The sequence below is a fragment of the Rhinopithecus roxellana genome, chromosome 16, assembly GCF_007565055.1.
Source record: "Rhinopithecus roxellana isolate Shanxi Qingling chromosome 16, ASM756505v1, whole genome shotgun sequence".
Classification (NCBI taxonomy): domain Eukaryota; kingdom Metazoa; phylum Chordata; class Mammalia; order Primates; family Cercopithecidae; genus Rhinopithecus; species Rhinopithecus roxellana.
The window spans coordinates 43,025,984-43,039,185 of NC_044564.1; the positions used below are offsets into that span (position 1 = coordinate 43,025,984).

Sequence of the window (13,202 nt, forward strand, 5' to 3'; positions counted from 1 at the left end):
TTCTTTAATCTGTCTACCTCCTTCACCCCTCTACCCATTCCTACAGACCTTTTCCTTCCCACTCCAGCTCCTCAACTCATGGTCACTCAAGATTTAGGCTTCCCTTCTGTTCTGACCACCTTCTCTTCACACCATTGGTGAAGGAGGGATCTTCTGCACTAAATAGTATGAGATGGCTGAACAGATGGCACCCAATACTGGACAGATGAGATTGGCTACAGTTTTTTCAGTTACATACTCACAGCCAAGGGATGGGGAGGTTATTGCATGCCAGGCAGAACCACACGGGAATTGCATTTGAAAGTAGACTGAAGCAGCAGGGGCTGGGTGAGGCAGGCTTTGTAGTAATGGCACAAGAGTGAGGTAACCTTTTGTTCCATGGGAGGATGTAATTGGCTTGTTCAAATAGTTCTGTGGGCTGGCAGGGAGGTAAAGCTCCTTAGATTGAGGATTAAGTAGGGTACAGCTGGTCTGGCTGAAGGGGAAACTAGCTGGGTAGGGAGACTTTCCCACTTCGGGGGTGATATGGTTTCGATCGGTGTCCCTACTCAAATCTCGTATCAAATTGTAGTCCCCAGTGTTGGAGGCGGGGCCTGACGGAGTGTAATTGAATCATGGAGGTGGTTTCTAATGTTTTAGCACCATCCCCCTGGTGCTGTCTTGTGATAGAGTTCTCACGAGATCTGGTTGTTCAAAAGTATGTGGCACCTCCTCCCTGCCTCTCCTCCCCCTGCTCCAGCCGTATAAGATGTACCTGCTTCCCCTTCAACTTGCGCCATGATTGTGAGTTTCCTGAGGCCTCCCCAAGCCATGCTTTCTGTACAGCGTACAGAACTGTGAACCAATTAAACCTCTTTTCTTTATAAATTACCCAGTCTCAGGTAGTTCTTTATAGCAATGCAAGAATGGTCTAATATAAGTACCTAGATCATTTCTAAGTAAGATAGAAGAGTGGAGCATAATTTAAAGCTTACATAAATTTTTTTTAGTACAGGGAGGCTAAATATATTTTGGTCTGCTAATGATGTGTTCATTCTTGCCACATTGAAAAGTTGTACTGGCCAGGCATGGTGGCTCACGCCTGTAATCCCAGCACTTTAGGAGGCCAAGGTGGGTGGATCACCTGAGGTCAGGAGTTTGAGACCAGCCTGACCAACATGGTGAAACCCCATCTCTACTAAAAATACAAAAATTAGCTGGGTGTAGTGGCAGGGGTCTGTAATCCCAGTTACTCAGGAGGCTGAGGCAGGAGAATCACTTGAACCCAGGAGGCAGAGGTTGCAGTGAGCCGAGATCACATCATTGCATTCCAGCCTGGGTGACAGAGTGAGACTCCATCTCAAAACAACAACAACAACAACAACAAAAAAAAAAAAAAAAAAAAAAAAAAAGAAAGAAAGAAAGAAAGAAAGAAAAGAAAAGTTGTACTATAAGGAGTATATGGCTATTAAAAGGTCACAAGTTATATAACCTTAAGCTTGACTAGTCTGCTACAATATGCTGGTGTATACAGTCAGCTAATTGTCTGCTTCATAGTTTTCTCGGTAGGTATATTACTTCGCTAGTATGTCATAACAAAGTACCATGGACTGGTACTTCAAACAACAGAATTTTGTTTTCTCACAATTCTGGAGCCTGGAAGTCCAAAATTGAGTGTCAGCCGAGTTGGGTTTCTTCTGAGGCCTCTCTCCTTGGCTTGTAGATGCCAAGATTAATATTTCTTGGGCCTTTAATATTAAACCTTTTCATTAATATTTCTGTTTTTAATGGTAGGCATTCCTCATTTTAAGATACCTGACCCTTAAACAACTGATCTTTGCCATCACCTCTCAACAGATGCTTCAGCTGGTTTTGTCAGAACGACACCAACCAGAGTCCCCAGGAGACTGTTTCTTAGTCCCTGACTCACCCCATGCAGGAGGCTTAGGATTGCATCTGAATTGCTCAGTGGTGAATAATGTTCATTTATCATTAACAAAAGGAAGGTCAACAGTGCTGATCTTTGCCAGAGACTTGTTTTCCTGAAAAATAGCACTGGCTAAAGAGCTCTCCTCATCCTTTTGTGATAGCCACCCATCCTCTTCTTTCAATAACCCTTTTGAATAGTCTCCCCTTGCCCAAATCCAGATTTGTTTATTTTGACAAATGCTTACAAAATTAGTTTCGAATTGTTTTAGAAATTTAATCAAATTACATTGAAAGGAACACGAGGAAGACATAAAAGAGTAAGGTATGACTTCCAAAGCATGAAGACGGAGAAAGCAAATTCAATCATAAATATACCGTCCAGGAAAAAAATAAAAGTGTGGCTCCTGAGTATGCAAATTCCAGGTAGAGTAAAGCCTGAAATATGTTTCTAAAACCCATACATGTAAGTTCTTCAATGTTTTTAAAAAGAAACAGGTTGATCTCTTTTAAGAGCAGGCAGCATTTCTCAGAATGGCAACAAAGCTAAAATCACACACAAAATAGTTTGATATAGTTAACTTAATACATTAAAGTGTTAAATGTATGCATAACAAAATATGTCATAAGCAAAGTTAAAAGTCAAACAAACTAGAAAACATATGCAATAGCATGTAAGCAAAAGTTAATTTTTCAAATAAAAGGTTTTTACATAAAAATATGCACAAGGTGAAAAACGGGCAAGGGCATGATAAGATACTTCACTAAAGAAGAAATCCACGTGAAAAGATGCTCAATTTCAATAGGAATTGAAGAAATGCAAATTAAAACTACAAATCACTTTTTACCTGTCAGATTGGCAAAGCTGAAAAAGATTGATAAACACAATATAGACGAAGGTGTAGGAATACAGACTGCTATGCTGCCCTCTGTCATAGAGATCTCTACAAACTTTCTAGAAGGCATTTGGACAACATGAATACTTATTAACAACTATTCATCTAGGAATTTATCCTATGTAGGAAATTTTACAAATACACAAAGATTTCAGAATCGAAAGACTGGAAACAACGTGAGGGTTGTTACAAAATACTTTTCAGAAAAAGATAAGGTCGTGACTCATACAAATATAAAAGTGCACATCTGTTAAGGAATTTACGCATATGATGTGAGGGAATCAGGCATATGTTATAACTATTTCAAAGGAAAAGTCAAAAAGCACAGATTTATCTGGAGTAAAGGAATGTTAAGATGAATTGCAAATGGAAACAAAACTGGTATTTTCATAGGGTGGGGATAGTGGGAACCAGTTAAATTATTGCCAGACAGGACAGAATTTACACACTGTCAGTTACATATAATTTATAAAAAGTGGCGAATAGGGCTGGGCATGGTGGCTCACACCTGTAATCCCAGCACTTTGGGAGGCTGAGGTGGGCGGATCACCTGAGGTTGGGAGTTCAAGACCAGCCTGACCAATATGGAGAAACTCCGTCTCTACCAAAAATACAAAAAAATTAGCCGGGTGTGGTGGCACATGGCTGTAATTTTAGTTACTCAGGAGGCTGAGGCAGGAGAAACACTTGAAATCAGGAGGCAGAGGTTGTGGTGAGCCGAAATCGCGCCATTGAACTCCAGTCTGGGCAACAAGAGCAAAACTCTTGTCTCAAAAAAAAAAAAAAAAAGTAGTGAATATCTCAAAGACAATTGGACAAGGTTAGAGTTTATAACCTGGAAAGTATGCTATAGACAATGCTAATTTTCATTAAAAAAATTTAAAACAGCGTTCATTGATAGAGAAATAATTATGTTTTGCGACTGTCATGAAGCTATAAAAAATGATGAGGGATACTATACTATATTGTCATAGAATTTGTTCAAAAAAAGTAAGCAAAATCAATATATGTATTATCTCCAGTGGTGAAAGATATGAATAAATAATGGATATGCAGTCCTCTCCAGGAATGTTTACATTCTACTTCTTAAATGTTTAAATAAAGAAAAATAGGCCAGGTACAGTGGTTCACCCCTGTAATCTCAACACTTTGGGAGACCAAGGTGAGTGGATCCCTTGAGGTCAGGAGTTGGAGACCAGCCTGGCCAATGTGGTGAAACCCCATCTCTACTAAAAATACAAAAATTAGCCTGGTGTGGTGGCCTGAGTCTGTAAGCCCAGCTACTCGGGAGGCTGAGGCAGGAGAATCACTTCAACACGGGAGGCGGAGGTTGCAGTGAGCCAAGATTACGCTACTGCATTCCAGCCTGGCTGACAGAGCAAAACTGTCTCAAAAAAAAAAAAAAAAAAAGGAAAGAAAGAAAGAAAAGAAAAATGTACATATATACATGCTTTTACAACTATCATTTGTCAGAGAGGAAAAAGCATCTTTCCTCTAGCATGTTAGGTTCAGTAGCCAGGGCCTGTGAATTAAACTGTCAAAAGGCAGATTAATAGCAGAAAAGGTTTCTTTTGGCTGGGTGTGGTGGCTTACACCTGTAATCCCAGCACTTTGGGAGGCTGAGGCCAGCGGATCACTTGAGGTTAGGAGTTTGAGACCAGCCTGGCCAAAATGGAGATAACTTGTGTTTACAAAAAATACAAAAATTTAGCTGGGCATGGTGGTGTGCGCCTGTAATTCCAGCTACTTGGGAGGCTGAGGCACAAGAGTCACTTGAGCCCAGGAGGCAGAGGTTGCAGTGAGCCAAGATCGTACCATTGCGCTCCAGCCTGGGCGACAGAGACTCTATCTCAAAAACAAAACAAAACAAACAAAAAAGAAAAGGTTTATTTTGTTTGCATATGTAACCTTCACAGAAAAAAAGTGAAAATCCCAAAGAGGTGCTTAGACCCAGGAGCTTATACACCATTTTAACTCAGGGCGATAAAGTGTGGGAAGCTACTAGACAAGGAAATGGGGAGAGGCTGGCCTTCTCTGGTGGGGATAAATTGTGGGAAGGTAACTGGGAAAGGTATGGTAATTAAGGCTTGTTTAGTGAGGTATGTTATGCAGATTAATTGTTCACCTTATTCTCATATGGGAGAGGGCATCACCTTTGCAAAGGGAAATTAGGCTCTGTTTGTAGGTAGAAAGAGAGAGGGCAAAGAGTTTTGCTTGTGTCTGCTGTGTCTCATTTGCCTTTATTTCAAAATAATCCTTATGCCAATATGTCATGTTTTGAGGTGGCATATTCTTTTTTACTTTTACTTTTATCATTTTATTTGCTTTTCATTGTTGTTGTTTTCTAGAGAGACAGGGTCTTGTTTGTTGTTGCCCAGGCTGGAGTGTAGTAGTGTGATCACACCTTACTGTGGTCTTGAACCAAGTAGCTAGGATGACAGGTACACACTACCCCGCCCCACTAATTTATTTTATTTTGTTTTTGGTAGAGACAGGGTCTTGCTTTATTGCCCAGGCTGGTCTCAAATGCCTGGCCTCAAGGGATCTTCCCACTTCAGTCTCCCAAAGTGCTGGGATTACAGGCCCTGCCACCATGCACGGCCTGGGGTAGCATATTCTGATCCTTTTTCCATTGTTTCAGAAAGATGTTTCCATTTTGGAAAAACATAAAATAAATGAACAAATAATAGTAAATTTAGCATTTCTGTCCAAAAGAAAATAACATGTACAGTGAGCAGATGCCCATCAGGGTATTTACCAGCAAAAACAAGTTAAAAGAAGTACCTGTCTGAATGGATCAACAAATTGCAGCATATCATATTCATACAATGGAATAACATTTCGGAAAACAAAATTCATTCACACTTCAACATGGATGAATCTCCAGAGCTTATGTGGAGATAAACATGCCAAACAGGAAAGAGTACAGACCATTTGATTCATGTTTGTATATTTGAAATTCTGGAAGAGGCAAATCTAATCTATAGTGACAGAAAGGAGAGCAGTTGTTGCTGGGACTGAGTGTGGGGATAGGAGGGTGCTTACTTTTTGGGGTCATAGAAATATTCTTTATCTTGATTGTGGTATTGCCTGGGTGAATAGGTTGGTCAGAACTCATTGAACTATACACCTAAACAGCTATATTTTATTAAACCATGCTTCAATAAGATTGTTTTTGCTGTTGTTGTTTTGAGATGGGGTCGTACTCTGCAACCCAGGCTGAAGTGCAGTGGCATGATCACAGCTCTCTGTAGCCTCAGTCTTCTGGGCTCAAGCCATCCTCTCACCTCAGCCTCCCGAGTACCTGGGACTACAGGCATGTGCCACCACACCTGGCTAATTTTTGTATTTTTGGTAGAGATAGGGTTTCACCATGTTGCCCAGGCTGGTCTCAAACTCCTGGTCTTAAGTAATCCGCCTGCCTTGGGCTCCCAGAGTGCTCAGATTACATGCACGAGCCACCATGCCTGGCTGTTTGTGTGTGTGTATATATATGTGTGTGTATATATATTTTTAAAGTATCTGTTAGTAAAGACTAGAGGGGTAAACAGAAAGCAGACAGCATGTGTTGAGCAGGATCTGGACTCTCTGAGTTTGCAGTGATGATAAGCTTTCAAAGAGCAGAGACTCTCCAGGCTTCTGAAAGTATTCCTGGACTCAGTGATTCCTATCTGGAAGCCATCTGGACAAAGACGGCTGGCGCAGACATGCCACTAAATGCACTCTTTTGAGGGTGAGAGTGCATAGAAGTTGTGAGGCATTTTCACAGTTTCAGGAATCCAGCACAGCAAAGGAAGATGACAGGGTCAGGGCGTACTGGACACAGGGACTGTGGATTCACATGCTAAAGAAGATGGAAGAGCCAGGGGGCTCACAGAGTTTGTTTGTTTGTTTGTTTGTTTGTTTGTTTGTTTGTTGAGATGGAGTCTCCCTCTGTCGCCCAGGCTGGAGTGCAGTGGCAGGATCTCGGCTCGCTGCAAGCTCCGCCTCCCGAGTTCACGCCATTCTCCTGCCTCAGCCTCCGAGTAGCTGGGACCACAGGAGCCTGCCACTACGCCCAGCTAATTTCTTTTTGTATTTTTAGTAGAGACGGGGATTCATCATCTTAGCCAGGATGGTCTTGATCTCCTGACCTCGTGATCCGCCCGTCCAAAGGGCTCACAGAGTTTTTTTTAAGCTGAGCGCCAAAATGCCTATGCTAAATGAACAAGAATGTTCTAGTTATAAAAACTGTCTAATAAACATCCTCTGTACTGATGTGTAAATATTGCGTGAAGTGTGGCAGAGGCCCCCTCTGGTGGTAATGTGCAAAATCACATATATAACTATAAAATAGTTAAGAAATGGGGTGAAAATCAGCCCTAGTGTTTACATACATTAGATGTTAGAGGTATGTACTAAAGAGGCAATTTAGGCTGGGCACTGTGGCTCATGCCTATAATCCCAGCACTTTGGGAGGCCAAGGCAGGCTGATCAAGCCCAGGAGTTTGAGACCAGCCTGGGCAACATGGTGAAACCTATCTCTACCAAAAAAATTTAAAAAAAATTAGCTGGGGCGTGGTGGTGCACACCTATGGTCCCAGCTATTTAGGAGGCTGAAGTGGAAGGATCTCCTGAGCCGGTGAGGTTGAGGCTGCAGTGAGCAGTGATCACGCCACTGCATTCCAGCCTGGTTGACAGAGTGAGACCTGTCTCCAAAAAAGAAAAAGAAGAAAAAGAAAAAAGAAAAGGAAGAAGCAATTCAGCAATACCCACCTACCATCCATATCTTTTCTTTTTTTTTTTTTTTTGACACAAGGTTTCACTCTGCCCAGGCTGGAGTGTAGTGGCGCGCTCACAGCTCACTGAAGCCTCACTCTCCTGGGCTCAGACAGTCCTCCTACCTCAGCCTCCCAAGTAGCTGGGATTACAGGTGGACGCTACCATGTCCAGTTAATTTTTGTATTTTTTGTAGAGATGAGGTATCACCATGTTGACCACGTTGGCCTCAAATTGCTGGACTCAAGTGATCTGTCCTTCTTGGCCTCCCAAAGTGCTGGGATTACAGGCGTGAGCCACTGTGCCCAGCCTAAACTCCCTCTTTAGTATATACCTGTAACATCTAATGTTTGGAAACACCAAGCCACCATGCTTGGCCCATATATGTTCTTTACTTTGCTTCTTCTCACTTAACACATTTGGAAAATCATTCCATATCAATTTATATAAAGCCTCTTTGCTCTTTTCAGTGTCTACCCAGCACAGGGGCTATGCCATGATGTTCAAATAGTTCCCTAATGGGCATGCCAGTTGTTTCCAGCTATTTGCTACCATAAACAATGCTACAGTGAATGTCTTCACACATATATAAAACATATGTGTAGTATTAATTGCCATAAGTGGTACTGCTTGGTCAAAATGTATTTAAAAAGTCGATAGGTCTTACCCTCTGTGTGGGGGAAGATGATTGGCAATAGATGCCATCAGACACAGGCAAAAGAAACAAGTTCCTCAGACCTTGATAAAAGATAGGAGAATTTAAACTCTAAGAAGAGTGCGTGGAGCTGGAGTTTCGGCAGCCATCTTTTCCACAGGGGCAAACTTCCCTGGGTGCTGTGTGCTGGCTCCCATCAGCTTCTGCAAAAACTCTCCTTCTCTTACACCTTCTATATGTTCTGGAGACCCTGGCTATGTTCCTGACCAGAGAAGGGCACTGGAGTCACTCCAGTTCATTCCTGCATAATCTCTGCAAGGGGGACTTGAAGGTCAGTTTCCCAGGGTAAATTTTCTAGATAGATGATCCCCTAGGAACTCCCAGGCCTTAAGCTTCCTGATGACTCTTCATGTCTTCCACAGAGAAATTGTACCAATTTACATTCTCACCAGCAATGTGTGACTTCCTGTTTCCCCCACACACTCACCAGCAGAGCAAATTATCACAGGTTTTAAAAAGAGTATTTACTGATTTACTTATGAAATGGGGTCTCGCTCTGTTGCCAGGCTGGAGTCCAGTGGTGTAATTGACCATAGCTCACTGCAGCCTCAAACTTCTAGGTTCAAGACATCCTCCCTCCTCAGCCTTCTGAGTAGCTGAAACAACAGGCACACACCACCATGTCTGACTAATTTTGGTATTTTCTATTTTTTATGGAGATGAGGGTCTCACCATGTTGTCCAGGCTGGTTCTGAACTCCTGACCTCAAGCATTCCTTCCACTTTGGCCTTAGAAAATGCTGGGATTACAGGTGTGAGCCACCCCACCTAGCCACAGTTTTTATCTTTGCCAATTCTAATAAGTAAAAACTGAGGGAGGCCAAGGCAGGCAGATCACTTGAGCTCAGGAGTTTGAGACCAGCCTGGCCAACATGTTGAAACCCCATCTTTACCAAAAAAGAAATACAAAAATTAGGTGGGCTTGGTGGTACATGACTGTAATCCCAGCTACTCGGGAGGCTGAGGGACAAGAATCGCTTGAGCCCAAGAGGTGGAGGTTTCAGTGAGCCAAGACTGAGCCACCACACTCCAGCCTGGGTGACAGAGTGAGACTGTCAAAAAAAAAAAAAAAAAAAAAAAAAAAAAAAAAAAAAAAAAAAAAGAAAGAAAGAAAGAAAAAGAGAAGAAAAGAAAAGGAAAACCTGAAACAAAGAGTTTAAGCTTTACATTTCTCTCATGTGTAAGGTACCACATCTTTTCATACAGTGATAATGAAAGACATATGTGTCTATATTCCTAGCAAAGCCAACCCTTCCACTGGTGCACCTGATCCTCATTCCAGGTATAACACCCTCTGATGTTATACTTGAGAACATCATCCCAGCAATTCTTTCTTCTGCAGCTTCAACTTTTTTCTCTCCACGGAATCGTTCCTATTAGCATACAAAAATGTTATTTCTCCCTTTGACAATCCTGTCTTGAACCCCTTCCACCTTAGCTACTGCCCTAATTCTCTATTTATAGCAGAGCTTTCCTTTTCTGGAAAGGGCCAGATAGTAAATATTTAAGTATGGTGGGCTCTTCAGTCTCTCACAACCTCTTACCTGTGTCCCTCTAGTGTGACAGCAGCCACAGACAACATGTAAATGAACAGGCGTGATCGTAGTTTGCTGCAGTTTACTGTCTCCTGCTTCATAGAAAACTGACCTTCATTTCCCCTTGCTGTGGTCAGGGAAGAAGGCGCTGCAGTTGTCTCCTGTTCCTTGCCCTCCGCAGGTTGGCAGCTGAGGCCTCCAGAACAACACAGAGGGCCCAAGACGGCATCAGCCTCCTTGTGAAAACAGCAAAGGGGGTTTCTGGAAGAACCTGATTGTTCTGTGTCGAAAGAATTCCCTGTATCTGGTGTCTCCAAATTCCATTAAACCCTCTCTAATCAGGAGCTTAGTCCCATGCCTCTAGGGAAGCTGGCCCTGTCCATTTCAGCTCCATGGTTCTAAATCCAGCAGGCATTTATCTAAACTTGTTTTACCTGCACTCTCAGCAGCATTTCAGACAAGTCATCACTCTTTGACCTTGAAACCCTTTTCCTCACCTGGACTCTTAATCCTCGTGGTTTTGTTCTCGTCACTCTTTGTCAGCCTTCAGTTTCCTCCTCACTCCGCAGGCCTCTTAACCCTGCAGAGCTTCATGACTCAGGCCTCAGATCTCTTCTTTTTTTCTCTCTACAGCCCTTCTGTATGGCCTCATCCAACCTCATGCTGTTAAGTACATCTAGATTTAACCTTGACATTGCCCTGATTTCTATCTCTAGTCTGGACCTGTCCTCAGAACTCCAGACTCATATTTCCAACTGCTTAGTTAACATCTCCCCTTAGAGGTAAAATTGGCGTTTCAGACAAACATGTCCAATACGCAGCTCCTTATCTTCTTCTCCCGGAGCCTCCTTCTCCCACTGTCCTCCCGGACTCACTCATTGACAACTCCATCTAGTTGCTCAGGCCAAAAACTCCTGCAGTCATCTGTCTTGCCTCTCTTTCTCACACAGCACACGCCCAATTCAACAAATGCTTTTGGCTCTATTTTCTTTCCTTTTTTGTTTTTCTTTCTTTCTTTTTTTTTTTTTTAGATAGTGTCTCACTCTGTTGCCCAGGCTGGAGTGCAGTGGCTCACTGAAACCTCCGCCTCCCAGGTTCAAGTGATTCTCCTGCTTCAGCCTCCCAAGTAGCTGGGACTATAGGCATGTACCACCACACCTGGCTAATTTTTGTATCTTTAGTAGAGACAGGTTTCACCATGTCAGCCAGGCTGGTCTTGAACTCCTAAGCTCAAGCGATCTGCCTGCCTTGCCCTCCTAAAGTGCTGGGGTTACAGGTGTGAGCCATCAAACCTGGCCTCTATTTCAAAATATATCTAGATTAGGATCCCTTTTACCTACCTCCATTGCTACCACCCTGGGCCATGCCACTGCTGTATCTCACCTGACATCTCCTGCTTCCTCTCATGCCCGCCATATAGCCTGGGATTACAGGCGTGAGCCACTGAGCCTGGCCAGTGTTTGTTTTGTTTTAAATCTGTTTTGGCTTTAGTATATTCTCAACATCCATAAAAGTGCTTGGCTCAAAGTAGGAGGAGCCCAATAATATTTGATGAATAAATGAGGGAATAAATGAATGAATACTTTATCTTCATATGGTACTTTGTAACTTAAGAACCATTTTCACATTTCTCTTACTACTTCTGATACTCAGATAGTCAGATAAAACCACTGTGTTAGTTTCTTTCTGTCTTTTTTTTTTTTTTTTGAGATGGAGTCTCACTCTGTCGCCCAGGCTGGAGTACAGTGGATCTCGGCTCACTGCAAACTCCGCCTCCCGGGTTCAAGTGGTTCTTCTGCCTCAGCCTCCCGAGTAGCTGGGATTATAGGCGCCCACCACCAAGCCCAGCTAATTTTTGTATTTTTAGTAGAGACAGGGTTTTGCCATGTTGGCCAGGCTGGTCTCGAACTTCTGACCTTAAGTGATCCACCCACCTCAGCCTCCCAAAGTGCTGGGATTACAGGCATGAGCCATGGCGCCTGGTCGCAACTGTGTTAATTTCTTATTGCTGCTGTAACAAACTACCACACACAAAATGGTTATAAGCAATACAAATTTATTTTCTTACCGTTCTGTAGGTCAGAAGTCTAAAGCAGGTCTCACTGGCCTCAAATCGAGGTGTCAGCAGAACCGTGTTTCTTTCTGGGAGTTTTAGAGGAGAATCTATTTTCTTGCCGTTTCTAGCTTCTCGAAGCCACCCTCATTCATTGACTGTGGACCTTCCTCCATCTTCAAAACCAGCAATGGTCAGTTAAGTCCTTCTCATATGAAGTCACTGTGACCTCTGCTCCCACCTTCACATCCCCTGAGCCAGAGTTGGTGAAGAGAGGTGTCTCCGAGTCACACTGTGCGAATTGCCATGGAACAGAGTTAAGCTGTTTTCATGTTGATGCATATCACAAGTGAGTGTTTTCCCCAGCTCTGAGTCAGTCTTTCTTTTTAAATCCAAAACCATATTATTAAGTTTTTAAAAAACTCATGATTGCTTTACTTCTTCAGGTTTCAGGTTTCTCAGACATAAAACCTTAAAACAGAAATGAATACCTGATGATTGCATTCCAGTTGTCTGCATTACCCATTAAGAGTCTCTGACCTTGGCCGGGCGCAGTGCCTCACGCCTGTAATCCCAGCACTTTTGGTGGTTGAGGCGGGTGTATCACAAGGTCAGGAGATCCAGACCATCCTGGCTAACATGGTGAAACCTCATCTCTACTAAAATTACAAAAAATTAGCCGGGCACAGTGGTGGGCGCCTGTAGTCCCAGCTACTTGGGAGGCTGAGGCAGGAGAATCGCTGGAACCGGGGAGTCATAGGTTGCAGTGAGTGGAGATCACGCCACTGCACTCCAGCCTGGCAACAGAGGCTCCGTTTCAAAAAAAAAAAAAAGAGTCTCTGACCTTCTTCTGGTCCTAGGAAACCTCAAAGAATAATATTGCGTCTTCCATTTCATAGGCTTTAATGGGAGCAGGACTATGGACAGTGACACTGGGCTTTTCCCTCCTTAACAGTTCACCTGTGGTCTGTCTGGTATGACTCACATTTTCTTTGTGTCTCAAATTTCCCACATGCGAAACAGATAGTATGATGAAAATATAGCCCACTTAATTATGTGAAGTGTTTTGAACAAAATTCTTACAACATCTTAGCATAATGTGGACTTTTCGTACATCATCTAGTCTAATGGTTCTCACCATTGCCGCCCATTGGAATTACTTATGGAACCTTAACAAATCCTGATGCTGGCTGAGCGCAGTGGCTCACGCCTGTAATCCCAGCACTTTGAGAGGCCGAGACAGGCAGATCACCTGAAGTCAGGAGTTCAAGACCAGCCTGGCCAACATCGTGAAACCCCGTCTCTACTAAAAATAAAAAAATTAGCCAGGCATGGTGGTGG

At 43.0% G+C, this 13,202-nt stretch overlaps 1 protein-coding gene across 2 annotated transcripts in view; it reads right to left on the reverse strand.

The window, feature by feature from the left end:
• The window catches only part of GCNT1 (glucosaminyl (N-acetyl) transferase 1), a 78,540-nt gene extending 66,643 nt beyond the window's left edge, over nucleotides 1-11,897 (reverse strand). Inside the window, exon 1 of one of the 2 annotated variants that reach the window (XM_030920186.1) lies at nucleotides 11,877-11,897. The gene's annotated coding sequence lies outside the window, so the exon portion shown is untranslated. Of the gene's footprint in view, nucleotides 1-9,817; nucleotides 9,926-11,876 lie in introns of those variants that run through there. The other variant, XM_030920184.1, reaches the window with a different exon arrangement.
• Nucleotides 11,898-13,202: the final 1,305 nt, after the last annotated feature.